The 19888-nt window shown below is 49.3% G+C and overlaps 1 protein-coding gene across 1 annotated transcript in view; it reads left to right on the top strand.

Moving 5' to 3' along the window:
• LOC147705871 (fer-1-like protein 4) overlaps nucleotides 1–19888 on the top strand; it is a 1142165-nt gene that overhangs the window by 716957 nt on the left and 405320 nt on the right. The gene's annotated exons all lie outside the window — the stretch shown is intronic.

Genomic DNA, 19888 nt, shown 5'->3' with positions numbered 1-19888 from the left:
CGATATTCTCTTATACTGTGCAACAGAGAAACAATTCCATACGTAGCGCCACAGTCATGTACTTTGCAATTGAAGGAATAATGCAATGCGTATCACCACCAGCTTGCCCTGCACCAGGAAGAAACAAAGCAATGCGTCACGCTGCAATCCTGTACAGTGCAATGAAGAAATAATACACTGTGCCACATTATACTCAGATACTGTGCACTGAAGAAATAATGCAATGCACCACGTTACAATCAGGTAATATGCAAGGGAGAAATAACGTAGTGCGTAGCGCACCCAGTATACAGTTCGTCAGGCATAAATGAAGTCAGGTGTCATACGACAGTTCGATAGCAGCAATAATGCAAAGTGTAATACGACAGTTTTACGTGCTCCGGTAATAGTGACCCCGTTATGGATCAAATGATGACACAAAAAGTACTTCTTTCAACTCCGGCCCCAGTAATGCCTCGTCTTGGGTCAGCACGGGCCGGGATCCAAGCCGGAGCAACGGCTTGCAAAGCTAACTGAAGCGGGAGGCCGAGAGAGTGTCCCTCCGGGCACGCACCCCACCCCAGGTGTTGATCCACGTTACCTGGGGGTGTGATCCCACTCTCCTCCCCGACGTCAGCAACTTGGGCCTTGATCCAGAACTCTGTCACGGGCTGCGGCAGCTCAGTTCTTCCGTGGCTGCCAGTCCGGGCCGCTGCTGATCAGCTCCGAGGGCGCCAATGACTTGGCCCTCACTTCGGCAGTCTCAGTCCACACCAAGACCCGCCTCAGCACTGTGGAGACTTTACTTCAATTCGGTGCACACCCTAACCAGGCATTCCTCACCAGCACCCCAGGTTGCACTTCGACACGCACACTGCACATCCGAGACTCGCCTCTTCTCTGGTGCTCATGACAATACGGCGCTCTTCACCAACGCTCCGCTCGCACCTCAACAGGCGCCCTGCGTGTTTCAGCCTCTCCCCTTCTTCTGGTGCACACGATGTCCAGGCGCTCTTCCTTAACACCCTGGCTGCACCACTACACGCACTCTTGTGGAAAAGGGGTAGGGCTGATGGCCTTTTTCAAAGTTGCCCAGCGCTAACCGCCTCTATACCATTTCAGTTATCAAACAAAGAGGCAGGCGCTGGAGACTGGAAGGCAGGGAACAGAAGTTTTATTCCGACGGAGCAGAACACATCAGATCAGACAACAAGGTATCGTTTCGAGGTGCTCTAACAGCCTCTTATACACTGGTTTATGGCATGTGACCTTTCTTTATTACAATCAAGACATTGTGAAGCAAGGAAAAAAGACATCCCCGTAATCCTCGTGTCAATCCCACCCCACATGCATCCACAATAGAGGTCCACAACCTGCTGATAAGGGGAGGGGGCTATCACGCAGCTGAGTGTTCAGCCGATTCTTAGGATGTGTGCGCCTGATGTATCCCAGGGGGTGGGGAGGCCATGATCAATAGAGGGTCCTTTGAAGAGGAGTGACTCCACACAATAGGGGGCAGTAAACTGTATCTCCCGGCTTAGGCGATGGCCCCGGACCTGTACGGACAATCGGACTCGGTGGAAAGGGTCATCAAAGGAGAGGTATTCATGCCACGTGGACAATCAAGCGCAGAGGGAGAGTTTACCAACAGAGGGGTATTCATGAAGGGAGGGGAGGTGTTGGTCAGGCGCGGGCGTGACTCCCAAGGACAGGGTCATGCGGACTTGTGCATGTGAGGGAGGGGGCAGCCAGGGTGCGTGGAAGATGCTCGCAGGGTCAGGGGAGCGTGCTGGTGATCGATCGCGAACAGGGAGACCATGGTACCCAAAATGGCTGCCGTGCAGGTTATGCGTGGGTGACAAGCTGGCGCAGATGATGTTTAGTTCGAAAACTTGAATTTCCACAGTCCTCCATTTTAACATGTATCGTCAGCTTGTCAGTTTGGATTTATCCCCATAAGGCCACGTACTTCTACCTCATAGAGGGGACTCATGCGCTCATTTTTGAAGTCCAAAGTCTTTGCGCACACACAGTTAGAGACAAGTGTGCACAAGGATGGCAGGCATTGAATACCTAAACAACACACACATAGTATCACAATCGGTATCAATAAAAAGGTAATCGGGAGGAGCCTAACCAGCGACCATGATGGCCGCCTGATCTCTCGGCTCCGCCGACCCTCTGGCTTTTCTCCCGTTTTCCGCCTCATCCTGCGACCTATCCTGCTACTACGTGACATCGGCGGAAACGGGAAGAGACCCCGGATCTATTGGTGTGCTCTCTGTCTGGATCCCGGCGGCGCACCCACTGAAACCACTTCTCCCCTGCCTCGCGCTACGCGGCTACGGCTGGGTCTTTGTTCTCTGCCTGGGGTCGGCTTCGCGCATTACAACAGCCGCCGTGGCCGGTGAACCATCTACAGCGGTTTCAGCCTCGTCCTGCTCCCGGCGGTGTGCTTCCTTGCTTCTCAGGGTCGCGCACATCGCTGGTACTGAAAACACTTTGTATCGTGTTCTTCACCCGGATGCAACATTGGCGGATACTTTGTCTCCCTAGCGCCGGGCTGGGCGCCATCTTACAAGCTGATCTCCCTTTTTGTAGCAGCGGACCCTGGGCTGCTACCGAAGATACAGCCGTCCTGCCATACCGCACTACTATTTTGCTTCCATGTCGTGTGCCCTTCATGTGCCCCAAGGCTGTTTGTGCTGTTGCCCTGATATCGACGGTGCTCCGCTGGCCATGGATGGCAATGGTGGGTGGCTAGACGGACAGTGCTGCCTTTGTTCGCCCTGCTTGCCGAGATCTGCCCAACCCTCTCATTCCGGCGCATCTGTGTCGCTCAGTGAGGTGATGTGCGCCCTGGAAACTGTGAGAGCAGCCCTCCATTCTGCCGTTCGTGTATTGGGAGACCGGCTGGCTATGATTTCCCCTGTGGCACCGCTGCCTACACATGGACGCTCCCGGGAGCAGGACACAGTGTCTCCTACTGATGCTGCCTTCTGTTGTTTTTCCTCTCCGGCCATCACGGGCACACAACGGGTGCGGGACCCAAGCGCAGTCAAGATGCCGGCTGAACTATTCTGGGGACAGGCTGCAGAAACGGGGCATGTAGTGTGGCAAGAGCATTGCAGCTGGAACCCATGTCTAGTTTCTCCTCCTAAGGACCCTGGCGTGTCTCGACTCATAATCCTGAATCCACTCCTACTGACTGGTTCTTACAATCTCGGAGAAACTCTGTTGTGCGTTATCCTGGACTCTGCTGCGGACTCCTACACTGCGGACTATCGGATGGACTACATTGATCGTCCCCCCGCCTGGATCATGATGCTTGGATCGCTTTCCTCCTGCAAGATGTCTACCGTGAGGCCGGACTACGTCGTTGCCCCATATCGCAGGGGCCAGGGTTGAGTGTGCCCCCCCGTCATGTCGAGACTGTTTTACTTGTACTGTTGGGTCACTGAAGGACTGCCGGGGATATCAACTATGGGTATTGTATTGGTCGCGGGGTCTGGGATCGGGCGGCCGGAATGAAACTGTATAGTGCTTTGAATATATTCGACGGCCCTCCTCCGTTCTTCTGTGAATTACGTTTTTCTTTTACCTCTCTTTTCTCTCTCTACTCTAAATTTCGGGTTTGGTTCGTGGGCGACAGGCACGCAGCTTGGGGGGGGGGGTAGGCCGTAGCCTCCGCTTACGTGCAGGGTGGGGGGTGGGGGGTAGGGGTTTTGTTTTAGTTTCGGTTTCTATGGGCCTTTTTCTTGTGTTTTCTCTTCTTTACCTCTTCCTTTTCTTTTTCTTCCTTTTTTCCTTTGGGTCCTCAGGTGCTTCGGGGTAGTGTTACCTATTCTCTCCGCTGTCGCTGCTGTCATCTTTGTGGATTTGGGTGTTCTGAGTCCGTGGGGCGGGCGATGGCCAGCATGTACTGTTTTCTCGTACTAGTATCCTTAGGGTCGCTATCCTTTAGTGCTGTTAACTTTATTTCTCGTCTTGCTCATGTCTCGCTGGTTCGTTGCCTGCCATTTCTTTTAGTGGATAGAATGCACCTGATCCTAATTTCTCTTCAAAACTTTAAAAATTAACCTTATGCATCCTGTGCCTGGTGGTCCCACTTCAGTTTGGCCACGTTTCGGACGATTATCGTTTGTACATTCATTGGGACTGCTGAGTTGCAATATCCGCACTTTTTGTGCTATTGATTCCTTTCGAGGCCGGCCTGTATGGTTGTAGGCCCGTAATTGTACGCTTGCCATGCACAATAAAGGTTTACAAAAATTAAAAAAAAAAAAAAAAAAAAAAGGTAATCAACCTCCAACCCCAGTCCTTCAAAGTGCCCCAGAACCAGCTCCCAAGCGACCATCCTTCTTGTTCTTGGTGAACCTCCGAGGAAAGTCTGTGGAGGTGTTCAATTGCTTTGTAGACTGAGGGCGAGTTATCTGGCACGTAGGTGCAACAGCTGGATCCGATGATGCGGCATGCCCCTCCACGATCGGCTAGAACAACGTCTAGAACCAGGCGATTTTGAAGGGTCACAAGGCTGACCGCCTGAAGCTCAGCCATGTTGTTAGCGAGAGCGCCAGCTGTGATGTTGATGGTTGTTTCTATTGCCTGGGTTAGATGTCGGATGGCGCGGCTGTTCTCCATCGGGCCCCACAGAGGAACAAGTCCCTTTGCTGCATCCAAGAACTGTGCCCCAGTGGAGTCGGCTTGTCCAATGTCACTTGCGCGTCTCTGCCGGTGATGATCGGCAGGGGCTACATACGTGGGAGGGAGAACGAAGGCGATGTAGCAAGTACCCTTCCAACCTTTCGGGAGCCAGGTGTAAGCTTTAGTGCCACAAACAAAGTACATATTTGGAGAAGCAACAAAGGAAGGGGGATCAACTGAGTCCAATGTTCTGGTAATGCGGCAGGAACTGTGACCCACCAGCCGTGTTCCCTGGCCTTCGAGACACACAAGACCTGTGACATTGATAACAGACAGAGCCACAGTCAGGGTGGCGGCAGTTTGTTTTTGCAGGTGAGAGAAGGTGGGTCTAGCCGGATTGTGGAGCACTTGCACTTCAACACGTTCTTTGGCTGGGATGTTCTTAAGGAAGGTGGTACCCGAGGGCACAGGACACAGGGGGGCAGAGGTCCTTTCGGTTCTGTTCAGCCAAAACCCAGAGTAGAAGTGCGACACTGTCTGGCTGGAAGTAGCGTTATCCTTGTGGCTCTCTTGCATGAGGTTCAACCAGGCGAGGCAGGAGCCGTGAACTGAAAAAGGAGAAGGGATGAAAGGGATGGAATGTCCAGTGGCGTGCGGGAGCAACCCGCAGATCCAACAGTTCGTGGCATTTGCAGCAAGGTTGTGTTGGTGCAACAGTTGCACGAAGGAATTGTTCCAGAATTCCCTGCGCCTTTCTCGGAGCTGAGGCGACAGGGAGATCAGGTGATGCTCTTTCATGGGGGTCGGTTGTGCAGTGGGCAGCAATGCCTGATGAGCGGGTGTGCTTTCCTCCAGAATCCAGAAGGAGGTCATGAGGAGGAGGCAAAAGAGGAAGACAATGAAGAAGGCGATTGTCTTTGATTGGTGCAGATTGTCAGTCTTTGGGTTCCTGTAGCGGGTATTTCCTGTTGCTTCCATCATCTTCTTATCTGGCGCTTCCATCATCTTCTTATCTGGCGCTTCCATCATCTTCAAGGTGCTCGGTAGTGGGCAGAACCACAGACTTCGTTTAGCTTCTCTCCCGGTAACCCTTGGTTGTGTTTAGGTCACCGTTCTGAGATTTAACTTAGTCCGTGGCCTACTTAGCCGAAGCTCCCTCCTTTCGACGCAGGAAATACCCTTCTCTGGATGGCACAGTGGGATCAGAGAATTTTGCAAGTTCAAGTGCCCCAGTATCAGGATAGCAGTCCAGTGCTGGCCGGTCTTTGTTCAGGAGCTCTTCTTGGGTGTTGACGTTGTCTGTCGTGGCCAGGGTCGAGGAGACCTTCCTGCAGTGGTGTGCGTGCAGCCAGTGCCGCTTCCCCTCCATTCGAAGCGCCGTCCGGGTGGTGATCAGCACTTGCCAGGGGCCCGTCCACCGGGGTTCCAGACTCTTAGCCCGTTGAAAGTTTCGGACTAGTACATAGTCCCCCGGTTGGATGTTGTGGCCTGGGCCCCTGGAAGCATCGGGGATGGCCTGCTGCACCTGTTGATGAATTACAGACAACGTTTTAGTTAACTTGCACAAATAATCAGACAGCAGGACGTCCGAGACGTCATGAATGGAGGTTGGTTTGGGGGCAGTCCAGAGGTTCATCGGTCGCCCGAATACAACCTCGTAGGGGGTCAAATGGTGTTTGGTGGGAGTGGAGCGCATCAACAGCAAAGCCAGTGGGAGGGCGTCTGGCCACTTAAGTCCGGTGGTGGCCACTATTTTTGACAATTTCAACTTCAATGTGGCATTATGTCGCTCCACCAGACCGGCGGATTGGGGGTGGAAGACCGCATGAAACCTTTGCTTCACCCCCAACCCTTTTAGTATTAGTTGGATAACCTCAGCTATGAAGTGGGGGCCATTGTCGCTCCATAAAATTCGACAAAGGCCATAGCGAGGAAAAAATTCTTTCAGTAATACTTTGGCGGTAGTCATGGCAGTGTTGTCACGTGTTGGATAGGCCTCTACCCATTTGCTGAAGGCACATACAATGACTAGTACATACTTCAAGCCTTGACATCTCTCTAGCTGGATGTAATCCATCTGGAGGACCTCAAAGGGGTGATTGGGGGTCCCAAACCCTCCCCGGGGTACCACAGTTCCTTTCCCAGGGTTGTGTCGCAGACAGATAAGGCACTGCTGGACTAGGCGTCTGGCTGAGTCGGGGATTTTGTCGTTGTGCCAGACTTTGGAAATGAGTTCGATCATGGGTGTGAATCCTATGTGTGCGGGGGAATGTGCCATAGTCAGTATGGGGATCAGGTATGAGTCCGGCAGCAACCATTTGTTTGCATCTTTTGTCCGCCAGCAGCCCTCATCATCCTTCAAACCCACCCTTGCCCACTCGGTCAGTTCGTGAGGGGTGCTGGCCACTGGATGTCTCTGATCATTTCCCTTGCGTCAGTCCATTTCTCTGCTTGTGACCTGGTCACAAAAATGCGTGTCACCGTCATATTTTCAGCTGTGGTTCGTGCAGTGATGTCGGCCAGTGCGTTCCCTTGCCCGATTAAGTCTGTCACCTTCTTGTGTGCCTGGCATTTGATCACTGCTAATCGTTTGGGGAGGAGAACTGCTTCAATCAGGGCAGAAACCAGATCTCCGTGAAGGATGGGTGTGCCGTGGGACGTCAGGAATCCCCTTTCCCTCCACAGGAGCCCAAAATGGTGAACCACCCTGAAGGCATACTGACTGTCTGTGTATATGTTCGCGGTGGTTCCTGCTGCTAGGATGCATGCTCGTGTCAGGGCAATCAGTTCCGCTGCCTGGGCAGATCGTTGTGTAATGCGGGCCGTCTCTACTACAGTTCGGGCCGTAGTGACTGCATAGGCAGCTGAAGTGGTGCCATCGGGGAGTTTGATGCAAGAACCGTCCACCCACAGCTCTCCGTCAGGGTCTGGAAAAGCTGTGTCTCTGAGGTCAACCCTGCTTCTAGTCTGTTCGTCCGTGAGGGTCACACAGTCATGTACAGGAGGCGCGTCGGGGTCATTTTCAGGCAGGGGCAACAGTGTGGCAGGATTCAAAGTCGTGCATCTTTTTAGTGTGATGTGGGGTGCAAGTAGCGTCAATTCGTACCCTGTCAGTCGTCCCGTAACTCCTTAAAGGATGCTTGACACTCAGGAGTCCAAGGGAGCGGGAAGGGGGCATCTTTGGTCAACAAGGCAAGTAGGGGTTTTACAATGAGGCTGAAATTTGGTAACCATTGTCTGCAGAAAGAGGTAAGGCCAACCAAAGAGCGGACCTGCTTTTGTGTTTTTGGGATGGGGGTGTCTAGGATGGTTTGGATTCGATCGGGCGTAAGTTTCCTCCCTTCTTTGGACAGGAGATGGCCTAGGTATGTCACTTGTGGCTGGCAGAACTGTAATTTCCTTTTGGAGACTTTGTGGCCATTTTCTGCGAGAAAGTGTAGGAGTTGGACAGTGGCGGTGATTGCAAGTGGTGGGGTGTCGGCCGCCAAAAGGATGTCATCGACATATTGGATCAACACCACTCCATCTGGTAGTTGGACGGCGTCCAGCTGTCTTTTGAGGGCCTGGCTGTAAATACTGGGACTTTCAGTGTACCCCTGGGGAGCTCTACAAAATCGGTATGAGCGGGATTTTAGGGTAAAGCCGAAGAGATAACGGCTGTCTGGATGGATGGGGATAGAGAAAAACGCATTCTTAAGGTCGATAACAGTGAAAGTGGTGGCAGTGGACGGGATAAGGGTCAGGATGGTGGTGATATCTGAGACTACGGGGTATTGGGGTACAACCACTTTGTTAATCTCTCGCAGGTCGATGATGAAGCGGTACGCTTTCTCATCTCCCTCGCCTTGCTTCTTAACAATGGGTAGGATTGGGCTGTTGCAGACATTGCTAACTACTTCTTCGACCACTCCTGCATCTACCAGAGACTGAATGATCGCTACCAGTGCCTTCTCGCCCTCGGGCGATATCCGATACTGTGGGAGTTTCGGGAGCATGGCGTCCTGTCTTACAGTTATGTGTATGGGGTCAATCATCATTCGTCCCACATCGGAGTCATTTTTAGCCCATAGGTACGGAGGCAGGGTGTCGAGCAAGGACAGGTCAGCGTCAGTTATGGAGCACATGTGTCGTGCAGGGCAGGATTTGGACATGCCTGGGTTGTCGTACAGGATGACTCGGACTCCATCTGGGGAACACCTGATAGTAGCTCGAAAATGCTTCAGTAAATCAATGCCCATAATGGCGTCAGGGGAGTTGGAGGAGAGCAAAAATGTTGTGTCAGTGGTGTTGCTTTCTAGGTCAAAGGTGATAGGCACGGACAGGGGGTTAGTGGAGGGCGTCCCATCGAAACCTATCGATGTAATGAGTGAGCCAGACAAGGGTGCCCTTGGAATCAGTCGTTTCGATAACACACTACGTGTCGCCCCAGTGTCTACCAAAAATGGAGACTCTGTACCCAGGACCTTAGCAGTGACGTAAGGACCTTGCTGGTCAACACAGAGCTCGACTGGATCCCTCCCTTGCCCCTGGCAGTCCTATGCAAAGTCGGGGGCATTCTCGCTGTCGGACAGTTGATACTGGTTCTGTCGGGGACGGTCAAATGTGTTCGATCTCCTTGGTCTGTCATTGTTGGTGTCGTCTGTGTACCCTCGTCCTTGTCCTCTATTTCTCGGCCCACCCGCTACGTCCTTGGGGTCCCTATTTCTGTTCATCTCTAACAGAACCGGACACTGGGATTTCCAATGACCGAATCCTTTGCAGAAGGCACACTGGTCCTCGTTAATGTCTCTACGTCCATTGTGGGGTGTTGGGGTGCCGTCTTTGGGAGGTGGATTTCTAGGGGTGATCGATTGGTAGTTCCCCCTGTGGGGTTCCCGTCCGACCGCCATACCTTGTATCTGGGCTATCATCACCCTTTCTTTCAAATCTTTCTTCTTTTTCTCGGATGCTCTATCACTCTCATTCTTCTGGTGCTCGTAATACTGAGCCATCTGAAGGATAGCTGCGGGTTTGGAGGCCCCCCAACTACTCTCACTCGTCTGCAGCTTTTGGGAGACCTCTTGTGATAGACCCTTTACATAATTTTGCACAAACAGATGTTGTCCGGTTGCGGTGGTCATGTCTTGGCCACTGTAGTCGGAGAACACTGTCTCGAATCGGGAGAAGTATTCCGATACATCTTCCTGGGGTTTCTGACGACAGGCTGTGACTATCGACCAATCTACTTTTTTCTCTGGGATCAGTGTCTTTAACTTCTGAACTATTTTGTCTGGGAGATCTAATATGTCCTTTACTGGTTTCTTTCCGGGCTCTCGCCGTCTATCTAGCTCACTGAGTTGCTTCCAGGTATGTCCGAACAGATCCGTGTGGTCAGCCTTCCGGATTTGCTTCCACACGTCAGCTGGCAGGCATAACCCGAAAAACAAGTCAATGTCCGCTAAAGTCATTATCGTCGAACCCAAGGCTGTGCCTAATTCGGTATAGAATGCTGTCGAGTTCTTTCTTAAATCGGGCAGAGTTTGTCTAAAAGTTAAGATATCTTGTCGGTCCCATGGTTGGTAGACCCAATTGTACACAACCCTTCCCTTTGCATCTTCGTGGTTAATATCATCGTTTGTTCCCTGACCACGTGGCGGAACCCAGTAAGGGGCCGCCTCTCTGATGGGCATCATAGTGTTGGCCACTTCTACTGAGGACTCGGTCGTTTCAGGGACTGTAACCTTGACTTCTGGTTTCTGTTCCGTGAGGTGGCGGAAGACTTCAAGCATTTGCATGAAGAGGTCCGTCGCATCACGTTCAGTCCCATCTCCAACATCAATCTTCCTATACAGCGTTGTCAGTTTAGCGGGGCCCTTACTCTGATACCTATCCTCATATGCGTTCAGGGTGTGGTAGCTGAATCGCAAAATGAAATGCCGTCTGTGGCTGTCGGCATGTGAATTATACATGTTCATTGTGTATTCTTCGCTCTCCTTCCGTTCTACTAGTGTCTTTGCTATTTTGTCAATCCCATCCCGCTCATCTTTACTCAACCTATTTGGTCTGGCTGGTGGTTGCTTGCTAGCCTCGGGGTCATCTGGCAGTGTTGCTAATGTGGCTGGTGCGGAAGCCGCGAGGGCTGGTGCACTAGCGCTAAGGTTGCTCTCGTTCGCACTCAGGGCTTGCAGGTGTTGTTGGCAGGAGGCATATGGAGGGGGCATGTAGATGATTGGAGGACCTAGCAGTAACTCATCGTTCGCCCGTTGTTTGGAGGGCAATTCAGGGTAGAGTGTGGAGGGGGTCCTAACAGGACATTGACCAGTCAACCCTGATTCTTGTTTTTGTGTAGCTTCCTTTCTTTCTTTTATTTCTTCTTCTAGTTGCTTAGCGGCTAGGTGGGCTGCCTTTCGTAATTCTTTCCCTATTTTTGCTTCTTCCCCTTTTCTTCGTTGTTCCGTTTCTTTGCGCCACATGCCGATACTATCGAGCATAGTGGGCGTAGTCTTATTTTTCTGGAGCGCTATTTCTAATGTTTTTATTTTATAATCATCAAAGGAACCTATCAGTGGCCACTGACTTTTGAGGTCCTTCTTTGTATATTTATGCCATAACTTAGTGTAGGCTATAGCGACTAGTCCATGCTTAGTGAACATGTCCTTATTAGGGGTGCCTTCCAGTGGAGCTGGATGGTTCATCTCTAATAAGCGGTCCGGGCTGAACAGGCTACCAATCAGTGGGGAGAAGATAGGCATGACGGGTTACAACGGGGACAAAGGTCTGCACTACCTATCTTATCACGGCGGGCAAAGACTAGACAGAATATTTCTATTCTCCGTTGTTTGCAGGCGGTGAATACCTCAAAAGAACCAATATCGAACAATCAATGTTCGGTCAATCAAACAATCAGTGGGGAGAATAAGTAGGTACGACGTGTTAAAGGTTTGCGTTACCTACCTTTTCTCCACCTGCAAAGAGAGACCTTGTTCTCCCCTGTTTGCAGACAGAGAATCTCCAGACAATAATTCCACGAACAACAGTTCGGGAAACAGTGGGGGAGGAAGATAGGCACGACGGATTACAACGGGGACAAAAGTCTGCGTTACCTATCCTTCACTGCTTGCAAAGAGAGAGCCTGTTGTTTCTCTGTTTGCATACGGTGAATCTCCAGAGGAATCAACAAAGCGTAATACTAGTATTATCCAAATCAAACAATCATTCCGTAATTTTGTCGCATTTACACGACCTTACCCGGACCGCATGGACAGTTTCCTGTCTTCCGAATCCAGCGCCCGATCGTCCTCTATTCTTCGTGATGTTTGCGGCACTCCTGATGGTTCCCAGTCAGGACCGTAGATCACTCGAGAGAGGTCTTTTCAGAGCCAGTGAAGTTCGGATGATCGGCTGTCAGACGAGGGTCTATCGGACAGGAGCTCTCCCGATCGTTGCAGTCGTTCACTCTGTCGTCGGGACCTCTCCCACTGGATCCACGTGTCGCTGATGGGCCCCACGCTTTGGGACGCCAATTGTGGAAAAAGGGTAGGGCTGATGGCCTTTTTCAAAGTTGCCCCGCGCTAACCGCCTCTATACCATTTCAGTTATCAAACAAAGAGGCAGGCGCTGGAGACTGGAAGGCAGGGAACAGAAGTTTTATTCCGACGGAGCAGAACACATCAGATCAGACAACAAGGTATCGTTTCGAGGTGCTCTAACAGCCTCTCTGAGGCCTGGCCTCTTATACACTGGTTTATGGCATGTGACCTTTCTTTATTACAATCAAGACATTGTGAAGCAAGGAAAAAAGACATCCCCGTAATCCTCGTGTCAATCCCACCCCACATGCATCCACAATAGAGGTCCACAACCTGCTGATAAGGGGAGGGGGCTATCACGCAGCTGAGTGTTCTGCCGATTCTTAGGATGTGTGCGCCTGATGTATCCCAGGGGGTGGGGAGGCCATGATCAATAGAGGGTCCTTTGAAGAGGAGTGACTCCACACAATAGGGGGCAGTAAACTGTATCTCCCGGCTTAGGCGATGGCCCCGGACCTGTACGGACAATCGGACTCGGTGGAAGGGGTCATCAAAGGAGAGGTATTCATGCCACGTGGACAATCAAGCGCAGAGGGAGAGTTTACCAACAGAGGGGTATTCATGAAGGGAGGGGAGGTGTTGGTCAGGCGCGGGCGTGACTCCCAAGGACAGGGTCATGCGGACTTGTGCATGTGAGGGAGGGGGCAACCAGGGTGCGTGGAGGATGCTCGCAGGGTCAGGGGAGCGTGCAGGTGATCGATCGCGAACAGGGAGACCATGGTACCCAAAATGGCTGCCGTGCAGGTTATGCGTGGGTGACAAGCTGGCGCAGATGATGTTTAGTTCGAAAACTTGAATTTCCACACTCTTGCATGTCAGAGACTCACTTCTTCTTTTGGTGCCGACAAGGCCACTGTGCTCTTTACCAACACCCGGACTGCACCACGACACGCACCCAGTGAGTCCGAGACTCACTTCTTCCATTGGTGCACACGATGTCCAGGCGCTCCTTGCCAATGCCCTGGCTGCACCACGACATGCAAACTGCGCGTCCGAGTCTCGCTTCTTCCTTTAATGCACACAAGGCCCAGGCGCTCTACACCAACACCCGGGCTGCACCATGGCAAGCACCTGTGTCCGTCCGAGCCTCGCCTCCTCTCCCCGTGCACACCACGACCAGATGCTCCTCACCAATGCCTTGGCCTGCACCACAACATGCACTCTGCGCGTCAGAGATTTAGCTTGCTCCTGCGTACCCACGATCACAAGGCACAACTTCTGAGGGTCTCAAGCGGCAAGTAGCACACGCAGACCGCATTGCTTGGTACTTCCTTGGAAACTTTTATGATCCTGAATTTCCAAAGAGGGAGCCAGCTCACCACAGACCCTCGGGGTTACAAAACACAGCACAAAACACAGTCTTCTTCAAGCAAGGTGACCCAGCGCCTCCAAACACAGTCCCAACAGCCTCTTCCTTAATTAGATCAGCAAACTACAGACCAGCCCCAGATCACGAAAGAAGGATTGGTCTATCCACAGCAGTCTCTTCAGTTGTTCCTTCTTTAGTAGAGGTTCCTCTTGACCACAGAATGGGTCCAAGCCTTTTCAGTCTCAATCCATATCTTCATTCCAATGTTCAGGGGCTTCAACTCTCATAGTTATACCCCTTAATGTCTTTGAATTTTGTATGTGCTCAGGGGTCCCTGACCCCTCCCTAAATCAGTTCTGGGTGTCTCCCTCTCAGTGTCACTCTCTCGCTTTGATACTGGGGGTCTGGATCCTTAATCACTCAGCAGGAGATGGGTCAATTGGTTTATAGCACCAGCCCAGGCCTTTTCACCTCCTGGGCTTCTCCTCCCCCTACTCTCCAGATGCAGGGCAGCCTGGTGCCATCTCAATCCCTCCCTGGGTCAAGACCTCTCCCAGCCCCTCTCACCTTTCAGTTCCAGACAGACAATCCACATTTCAGAGACACACAGAAATGCTCAGAGCACAAAACTGTAGTTTATGTTGGTATCACTAAAAGATAGAATTTAGTCAAACGGTTGTTTAAGAGCCACAATCTGAGAGGGAAGTACAAAGGGCTATTTCTTCCCGGCTTCTTTTTGTTTGAACGTTGTGATGACCATGAAAAAGGAATAGGTTTGATAAATATGTGCAATACCTTTCCTTTGTTACAAATAAGTGGGCACTGAAAAAAAGTGTTTTCTGTATGTTGTACTTGTGTTTTTTTGCTGTAGATATTGTGTATAATGTAAAAAATATACAAAAATTAGAAATTAGGACTTGAATGTATATATATGTAAAAAACAAATGATGAAGTAAATATGAAGAAAAATTTACCTTTTCTAAAAAAGAGTAAGAAACCTAATTGTGTTGTATTTCATTTCATGAGTTTAATCGCGCCAGGATACTATTTTCTTAGTAACAGAGCGCGTTATAACAGCCTATAATAATAATAATAATAGCGATTGGATGAACCATGAGAGATTGTTGGTTCGATTACCTCTAGATTTATTGGCTAAAATTGAAGACAGTTAATTCATGGTATCTGTCGGAACAAATAGGCGTAGGGAATTCGTACCATAGGCACCACTATGTAAAAGTTCAGAGCACAAAACTCAGCATCTTTCTAAAAGAGTGGTTTATGAACATGCAGTGACAAAACCACCTCCACATAAAGATGCATTATGACACTGTGAGTCCATACATACTACATGCCACCTCTCCATTATAAACTGACAGGAAACTAGGCTAACAAACACAATACTCAGCCTCCCCCATTCTGTCCTATTGGCAGAATGGCCTTTCAGCAATGAAAAACTAAATGGAGAGTTTTTCACTGTCAGAACATAACACACACCTCAGTTTATATTCTGCTTTTCACCTACACTGCACCCTGCCAAGGGGTTACCTGGTACCTACCACAGGGGTGCCCCATGTGTATGTAAAAGGGAATATCAGGCCTGACAAGTAGTGTCACTTGTCAGGACTACCTGCTTACTTAGCATTCTGCGTGCAGGCCCTACACTGAAGGCCTGAGTTCCCTTCTCTGCACGCCCTTGCATCACTAGCCCTTGCATACACAGTGCACATCACTTGGGACTTTTACTAGTAAGGCAAGCATACCAATCATGGCCAACCAATCACTATTACATTTTACATAGGGAACTCCTGTACTTTGACACTGATCAGCAGTGGCAAAGTACCCAAAGCATCTAAATTGGCATCTCTAGGTCAGGAAAACGGTCTAGGGGGAAAGCAAAAAGTTCAGGGAACTTTAACCAAAAAGGCCAAGTCCTACAGGTGAAGATCTGGACAAGTCAGGAGGCGGGTTTTAATAGATTAGTGATTGAGGATTGACTCTCACTTGATCATGGTTCAAAAATCCCATGGTTAAAATATGTTAAGTATACCCTCACGGATCTAGGTAGAGCAGATATCTTTACACAACGTGACACAATGAAATCTGAGGATAAGCTTAGAGTGAAAGAATTATTTTTAAGCACACCATGGCTTCTAGGTAGGAAATGGAGCTTAGAAAACCCATGGTTCGAGGGCATGTCCTAGTAAAATCAGTATTTGGAATGGAGTATTATTTATTGATTTTAACAAATGCTTATGACAGATTTTTAACTACATGTTTTAGATTGAACCTGTTACATCATTTATTGGCTTCACCTCTTGGCTTTGTTGCACATGTATAAAACAGAGGTCCCTGTGGCTGCGACAATAGGTCTCCACAGGATACCTTACACTTTGTTTTTTTCATGTAAATATTTTACTTATCCAATGCATCTGTTTCTTAAATCACCTTTAAAAGAAATGAATTTTAGGCATGTCCTTGTTGCTTTACAGTATTTCTAGCTCTTTCCAAGCGCCCACACGTTATTCTATGTTGTTAACTTTTTAAGAGCCGCCCTGAAGTCTAGATGATCTAGGGGTGACTAAATAGGTAGGGGGTCTGTTTTTTTTATACTTCATACGACAAGCTGGCTCTGATGAATATTTATACTCTGGAGTCTCAGCAAACCTGCTAGGGAGCCAGTCACAGTTGAGGTATGGTATGGCATCCCTTGCCAAAGCCCTTTTTGGGGAAGGATCCAGTATGTAGGCCTTGGAGTCTCAGAGACCCCTCTGAGAGAGTCCACTGCGTATATGGAGCCTCTCGCAACAGAGATGGGGAAATTATACCACTTCCCCTGGGATCACAGCTTACTGGACTTTGGACGCAGCTCTGACTCCTCTACCGGTTTGTGTCCCCGTCACCCCCCCTCCTCGTTCCATGTTGTGTCTCTCACCCTCCCCTCCTCTCCTCGATTCTCTGTCTACTTCCCCAGCTCTTACCCCCTCCTCCCCTGAATCTCTCCCCTTGCCTGCTTTTTCCCTTACGTATATGTCCTTTTTGTTTGTCTCGACCTTACTTGTCACTATGTTGCAGACTCTAATAACTGTGTAACCTTGGTAACGATGTACCCTGCATTTATGGTCTGATACTCATATAAAGTGCTCTGATACCTCTGGGTCTAGCCAGCGCTATATAAAACCTTTAAAATGAAATAAAAAATAAAATAAAAATAAAATCATATTAGTGGGTATTTTTTATGTCAACATCTAGAACTGATGGGTTTTTGGTACTGTACTGGGTTATTTAATTGATGGGGGAATTGATTAATGTTTACATTGCTAATTTGCGAATTTTGCACATGGTGTTATGTTGTAAACAAATGATCCTGTTGCTGATGTTTTATATCATTTTAACGTCTCATTTATGGCTGCGACTGATGCTGAATAAAGATTATTATTATTATATAATGCCACGTAAAGCCACCCTGTGTGGCTTTTCATGGTCTTGTAGATATGGAGTAAGGCAAAGCAGCGTATGTCGCTGCCTTGCCTTACTCTGTGTCATAGAGACGTTCCGTGGGGGTTACTGCGCAACACCCATGGATCTTTGATGCTGCTCCAGATTTACAATATCTCATATACCTTTGGCAGCCCCAAAACCTTGTGCCTCCCTAGAGGAGGCATCACTAGGATAAGTGTTTACATCTCTCCTTGTTTATTCCTTCTTCCACATGTGCTGCATTCTGCATTCTGCAGCACACATGGAATAAGGTAAATGCCTCTTGTGATTGTTTTTGTGCAGGAAGGTGCCCCTTCCTGCACAAGATCAATCCTGCCAACAACACAGACACCCTTGCACCATGGTGCAAGGGTACCTGCATTGCCCCTTGGCTGCAAATTGTGCGCCGGCGCAGGCAGAAAGGACAGGAATGCACTGTGGGCCATATGCAGGTAGCCCAATACCGGTCGGTAATGGCCGAAATTACCGAATTCTGTCCGTTACCGACCGTTTACCGATTCAGTAAAATATACTGAATCAATACCTACATACCATTTACCGATTCTGAAATACCGAATCGGTAAAATTCTGTATTTTAGAATCGGTAAATTTGGATTACCTACATATGGCCCTGTATTTTAAAAATATGGTGCATTCCTGCCATAAAGAGTTGGTGTAAGGCAGCTCAGCAAAATGACTTACTGCGCTGCTCTATGCAAATTCTTTACAAATATGGCTCTATATCATTTTCTCTTAAAACCTCGAATTTACCTGGATATGGCTTCATTTATACATCTTAATTATTCCATCACTATTGTTGTACTATTAAGAGAAACAGCTATTCTCCTGTTTAGGACTGTGGGTCCTGTGAAAGCCATTCTACTCGACAGTTTTGTTACTGTACCACAAGGACACCTGGAAGACTTTCTATTGAATGACTGACATCTTGTTTTTTTCACCCCTTACTTCAACCTCGCCTTTCTTTGAGGAGAGCATTGTCTAAGATTCTTTCTGTTTCTACAGTATGGTACTGAGTGTTACTGTCCACAAAAAGGAGCACAATTCACCACATATATGTCCTAGCGGCCGGCTCATCAGTCAACGCCATAGGGAGTAAAAAACATAAATTAATGTCTAACTGGATTCACCTATCATTTGACAGTGCCATATTAACACAAGCGTTGACCCTACTGAAATCAGGCTATTAATTCAGGTGTCTGAGGGCCCCTCTCATGATCGAGAGGGGGACCAGTTAAGGTTTTGAAAGCAAAACTCTACCTTGGGAACGCCTTAAACGAAGGCTTCCGTGGAGACCTAGGGCCTTATTTATGGCATTTTGGTGTAGGGCAGCGCATAAGGACACCTTTCTGTACTGCCCTACGCCAAAGCCAAAGGGCAGGAATGGACTGTATTTTAGCAATACGGTGCATTCCTGTCCATTTTGTCTGCACTGGCGCAGTTTTGGCAGCCTAGCGCCATCGTAGGCACCCTTGCATCATGGTGTAAAGGTGCCTCCATTGCAAGTAGGATTGTTTTTGTGCAGGAAGGTGCCCCTTTTTGTACAAAAACAAACCTACAAGGTGCTTTCACTCTTTCTGTGTGTGCTTCAGAATGCAGCACACATGTAAAGAAGAAAAACGAGGAGAAATAAACATATTTCTCCTGGTTTTGCCTCACCTTGGGAGGCGTACAGATTTGATGCTTCCCCAGGTTTACATCACTTTGTAACTCTGGGGAAGCGTCAAATTCCATGGGTGCTGCGCAGCGTCGCCTTACTCATGGTTTTTTAGGCCACTTACAGCCACAAAGGGTGGCTTTCCATGGCTTCACAAATCTTTATGAGAGCCCGAGTCACGCATGTAACACTTTAAGTGGTGCAAAAGTGACGCAGGGCTCTCATAAATAAACCACTCAGGGTCTGCGTGATCACAGTTTGGCATCGGGCAGCGCAGCAAGACACCTCTCTGTGCTGCCCTACGCCAAAGTGAAAGGGCAGGTATGCACCATATTTAAGTAATACGGTGCATTCCTGTCCTCTATGCCTGCGCTGGTGAGTAATAAACATATTTCTCCTTGTTACCCCACAGGGAGTCGTTACGCCTCGGGACATGTACAGATTTATACATCTGGGGCAGCATCAAATTCCAAAGGTGTTGCATGGGAAAACCAACTGCAACTCCCATGAAACGCTCTGCGGGCACAGAGTAAGGCGACGCAGAGATTTGCGCTGTGCCACCTTACTCATGATTTATGAGGCCACTCAAAGCCACTTAGGGTCGAAATGAGAACCCAGTGTGTTACGCATGTGCCACTTTACGTGGTGCAACAGTGACACAGGGCTCTCACAAATAAGCCCCTTAGTGAATAGTTCCTTAGTAGTCTTCTACTGCCTGTATCCCATCTCTGACCTAGTGCCTCGCGTAGGTCCCAGTCGGTACCAACCACTACATTCCTTGGTAATTTCACTGATTTTCAGGGGCTTTGGCAGACCCCTTGTGCCACTTTTGCATCATTTTTAAAATGGGAAAAGTGACGCAAAAGTGGCGCAAGAGGCTTGTAAATAAGCTGCTTTGTTCTTATTTTTATTCCTATACTTACTCCTATTCTTGTTATATGCGATGGTGGTTTGTGAAGTGACACCCGCGCCCACCGCAGGTACCAGCGGTGAGGCAGTGGGCCGGGTGGGGGGGATTCCGATGGACGATAACGAGGGAAAATGATTTATGTATTTAATTTTCCTTCTGTATCGTCCCTCGAAATCCCCACCACCGCCCCACCGCTGTTACCTGCACGGACCACTGCTGTAATGATCAGACCACCCCCATATGTACCACTATAGGGGACATAGATGTCGACAGGGGTAGCCCTGTAGAGGTACATCCAGATACTACATGCATGGAAATTGGGCAAA

This window comes from Lissotriton vulgaris, chromosome 7 (assembly GCF_964263255.1).
Source record: "Lissotriton vulgaris chromosome 7, aLisVul1.2, whole genome shotgun sequence".
NCBI classification, from domain to species: domain Eukaryota; kingdom Metazoa; phylum Chordata; class Amphibia; order Caudata; family Salamandridae; genus Lissotriton; species Lissotriton vulgaris.
This window is presented reverse-complemented; position numbering and strand designations above follow the sequence as displayed.